We start from the raw sequence: 5214 nt of genomic DNA on the forward strand, positions 1-5214 counted from the left end.
GAGGAGCTCGCAAGTGCATGCAGCTCTGACACCATTAAAAACGAAGACGAACTGTGTAAACCTTACCACAACTCACTTGTTCACTGTGAGTGGGAGGATATGCATATATGATAAAAATGTTTATTACAGATCTGGAATCGTAGACGGATGTTTCAGAGTGTTTACAATCACAACAGAACAGAAAATACTACATTAGGGAGGTTACAACGGATAGGATAGGACGAGAGGTTGTCATTTGCCTTTTCATTTCTTTGGGATGAGCTGGGAAGGTTGGAGTCCAGCTCGTCTCTCTCTAGAATGGATAGAGTCCAAACCATGGGACTCTATCTTCGGTGATGGATAACCACTATCCTTGACAAGTTTGCGTGGTTCTACTGATCAGGAAGAGTCTGTCCACGGCCCAATGATTTTTTCTCTCTGTCTCTCTCTACATTTTTCACAGACGAGAGGTTCCTTTATATAGAATTGTTTTGAGTTACATGCTTTTGGGGAACCCACAGTCCCAATACAATTCAGCTTGGATTTTATCACATCCACATTATGAGTCCTAACACAGGTGACGTTTTCTCCATCTTTAGGGTTGCATAACATTTGACATTTCAATAGGAGTTGTCTCATTTGGAGTCCTTCCATTAGTGACGTCATGCCCTGCTGGGATTTGCTTCTCATTGACTATCCTATTTTCAATAGGACTCTTCTCATTTGAGCTATGTGGATCACTATCCTGATCGTGATCTGCATCTTCCTTAACAAAGATAAAAGTTTGCTATTATGTTTCTTGCCACAACTAGATAACATGATGTGGATGGGAGAGATGGGGAAAGAAAATTAGATACGTTTGAGGACTCTCTAACACAGGGACAATGGCCAGGTTTTCAAGTTGTGGTGAATTTTTCTTCCACAACTAGATAATATGATCTGGGTTGATTTTTTTCCTTTCTCGGCTTGAATCGTGAAACTTTTTAGGTGAATGAATCCTTTTATAACGTGTGCTTGAATTATTGGTTCCTTTTCTTAGTAAGGCTAGTGGGGTTACAATAAAAGAGAAAACCAAGCTTCCCTTTTTGGCATGGTATTTCTCATAGAAATACGTGAAACATTAAAAAAAAATGTTTCACATTCACGAAGAATGTAAAAAAAAAAAAAAACATATAAAAAGTGAGTTTCAAAAAAGCCGGCAAACAATAACTACCTGTTTAAGTTGGTTTTAATTTTATAAGCACAGGATAAAAACCAGATATATATGAGATTTTCCCTTCAAAATAAAGTCAGGGTATAGGAACTATGAGATTCAGATTCATGGATTGTGATCCCAACTAAGATCCAATCCAGTTGGATCCACAACTGAGTTTTTCTTTTGAAAAGTAACTTTTTAATTATAAATATTCGTGTTCGAAACATTTCACTCTAAAGAATGGAGTTTCATTTCTTTCTTTCTTTTTTTCCAAAGTTTTACTGAAGATGATATGTTTTAAACGTGGATTCGCTAACTATGGTATTTCTAAGGATGGCAGTGGACCGGGACGGGGGCTGGGGACAAGGTCTCCACACACACACCATCTCAAAATTCTGCCCTCCATCTCTGCATGGGTTTTGATTTTAACCTCCATTCCCGTTTCATGTGCTTCATCCCTAGGTATTTCTTTCCTACTTGCTTATCTTAGTATTCTCACGTTCCTCATTGCAACCGAACCTGTAAATTTATGACAGAGTGAGTGAGCGTGGTACAATTAAAGTGAAAGGATAAATATGTAATGTACAAACATGTTAAAGTTGCATGAAAAAATGTGATGCTCTATCTTGGTGAATGACACCTGTCCCATTCAGACAGTGGGCTTTGTTGAATGGGATTGATATTGTATGTGAAGCCGTGGCACATGTTTTTTTGTGCAATCACATTGCACCTAATCCCTGGACAAGTATGGAATGTAGGTCCCACTCAAAATGCTGCCACGTAATTGTCTGTGATGGAGTAATAGATGAGTTAAGAGATCAGTGATCCCGGAAGATATATAAGTTCATATGCTCCTTCAGATGATAGATCAATTGCACTCCCAACAACAACATGGCTCTCTCCATTCCCATAAACCAGCTTGGCTTCTCATTTATGCAACCCATTTTAGCACTTCTTGCCCTCTTTCTTGGTTACCTCCTCTTAACAAGAAATAAACATGAAAAAAACTCAGCAAAGAGGCTTCCACCAGGGCCAAGGAGGGTTCCAATAATTGGCAACCTGCACCAGTTTGGTTCCATTCCTCATCTCTCACTTCAGCTCCTCTCTCAAAAACATGGCCCCATCATGTTTCTTAAGCTCGGGCAAATCCCGACAATCGTCATTTCTTCGGCAAATCTGGCAAAGGAAATCCTGAAAACCCATAATCTTGAGTTTGCAAATAGGCCAGGAAACATCGGCTCCTCAGTTCTATCATATGGATGCTCAGACATTACTTTTCAACCCTATGGTGAACCATGGCGTCATATGAAAAAGATAGCCATCATGGAACTGTTGAGCTCCAAGAAAGTTCTCTCATTCAGGCCTGTGAGAGAGGAGGAGGTTGGCCATCTAGTTGAGTCCATCTCGCGTTCTGTTGGTCCTGTAAATCTGAGTGAGTTGCTGCTTTCTCTTACTAATAACATAATCTGCAGGGTTGCCTTTGGTAAGAAATATAATGAGGAAGAGTATGGGAAGAGCATGTTTCATGATGCTATAAACAGAGCTCTAGCTCTGATTGGGAGGAATAGCTTGGGATATCTCTTCCCATCCATCAAGTGGGTAGACTGGCTTACTGGGCTACGAACCAGGCTACTGAGGAATTTCCATGAATTGGATATTTTCTATGATGAAGTGATCCAAGATCATATTGATCCACAAAGGCGCCCGGAACACAAGGATTTCACTGATTTGTTGCTCGACCCTCAAAAGGATGAAACTCAAAATATTTCTCTCACCACAGATCAAATTAAGGGATTATTCATGGTTGGTTTGTTGACCCGCTTTCTTCTTAGATTTTTTTATCCCAAAAAAAAACTTACTTTTTTTTTGTTATGTTGGGATGTTTAATTTAATATTTCGACTCCAGTATGATGTTTGAGGCCAAACCATATTTATTTTCATCATCTTAGAAAATGAATCTTATATTATACTGAATATCATTAAGATTATTAAAATAGTAAACGAACCAAGCTAAACACTTTTGTATGGTTAGAACCAAGGACATATGGTGGCTAGATCCATAGACAGGAGAATATACCATGGTACTGTCTAGTAGTTCACAACTAAAATAATGGGGGTCATAATTGGTACAAACTTTTGTAGGTACAAATGCATCTTTTTTTTTTTATTTTCTATTTTTGGTTTTTGGTTTTTGTTTTTTTTTTCATGAAATTAACCTTAGAGATGCAATCTACATGTTTTTCTTAGTGAAAATCAGATCGTAAATCATCAGATTACGATACATAGACAGGTTTTTATAAGGCTTAAAAAATCGACCGCCTAAAATGTGCAAAACTTTAACTGATCATAAAATTGTGTTTTGTTTCCAAAAACATAGTCTTTCATAAAAAAAAACATGATTCAGGTGTCAACTAGTAAATCGACCATGTTGAACACATCTGTAGGGTCAGATTTGCAAAAAAGATGCTGTAAATGGCCAGTTTGTATGATATTTCTAAAAATCTCATCAACCTATGCATATTTATACATACACATATTTGGTCATGCTGCCACTACATCATAATTAGTAGAAAATGTTTTTTTCAATTTTTCTGTATATCAGACATTATAAATTTTTGTTTACTAGGTACAAGTTTTGGACCATGTAATTATGATGTGCAAATGAGATTTCAGCTTCCTGAAAAATCAACATCCTACCATGTTCGAAAGTTATCCGTCTAAAAAACTTAACCATGTTTAACAATAAAAAATGATACAGGGTGCAATCCCTTGTAAACATACCTTGCTTTTTTAAATCTTATGAATGCCAGAAAATATCGGCGAGACAAATTCTTGATGTATTTTGAAATACTAGTGTCTTTGAGGAACATATACAAATATAAAATAAAAATATGAATAATATTAAAAAATATGCAAAAGTGTTTTTATCATGTTAATATCACAATGAAAACATAATACTTTCAAAATGTATAGGATGTATTTTGAAAAATATCATGTTTTTTTTTATCACAACAAAACCGCAACATTTTTTTAGATATCATTGACACTTTTGACTATTAGTGTCCGTGCATTGTTTAGAACTTCAAGAGCTTTATACTGTGTGCTTCTTTTATGTTGGTAGAATCTATTTATTGGTGGAACTGATACAACAACAACTTCCATGTTGTGGGCCATGACCGAGCTAATGAAGAACCCTAGAGTGATGAAGAAAGTGCAAGATGAGTCGAGGCTTAAAATCAAAATGAAAGACAAGGTAGAAGAGAGTGACCTTCACCAACTCGAATATCTTAAGTTAGTGATAAAGGAGACACTAAGGCTGCATCCAGCAGCTCCCACGTTTGCCCGAATTTCTTCTCACGAGTGCAGCATCGGTGGCTATGTTATCCCAGCCAAAACCACAGTCCTAGTGAATGCATGGGCAATAGGGAGGGACCCCAATTCATGGGAGAACCCAGAAGAGTTTCGACCAGAGAGATTCATCGACAGTCCTATTGACTACAAGGGCCAGGACTTTGAGTTTATACCATTTGGGTCAGGTAGAAGGATATGCCCGGGGCTCCATTTTGGGCTCATCACTGTTGAGCTCGCACTTGCTAATCTGCTCTACTGCTTCAACTGGGAGCTGCAAAGTGGCACTCACATAGAGGACATTGAGATGAGTGACTTTCCTGGGAGAACTGTGCAAAATAAGCCTTTGGGTCTCACTGCCCACCGTAACATATATACCACATCCAAAATGAATTGATTCATGTTCCCATCTCACTGCTTGCATGCAGAATAAGATATGGGAAATGACCGTACTATCCGTAAAAATAATGCTATTGTCCAGAATAGGCAGAAGATATCACAATATTTCTCAAATACCCACCTGCTCTATTTTCGCCAAATACGAGAGTATTTATGTGATTTTACTAGGGGTGGCAATCGGGTCGGGTTGGCGGGTCGGGTTGGCGTGTCAGCATACCTCAACCCGAACCCGACCCGTTTATTAAATGGGTCGGCTGTGGCAAACACGAACCCGACCCGTTTAATAAACGGGT

At 38.2% G+C, this 5214-nt stretch overlaps 1 pseudogene; it reads left to right on the top strand.

The window, feature by feature from the left end:
• The first annotated feature begins 2065 nt into the window (after positions 1-2065).
• On the top strand, positions 2066-4919 carry LOC149840738 (cytochrome P450 71A1 pseudogene; annotated as a pseudogene).
• Positions 4920-5214: the final 295 nt, after the last annotated feature.

Source organism: Nuphar pumila, chromosome 4 (assembly GCF_984573655.1).
Source record: "Nuphar pumila chromosome 4, dmNupPumi1.hap1.1, whole genome shotgun sequence".
Lineage (NCBI taxonomy): Eukaryota > Viridiplantae > Streptophyta > Magnoliopsida > Nymphaeales > Nymphaeaceae > Nuphar > Nuphar pumila.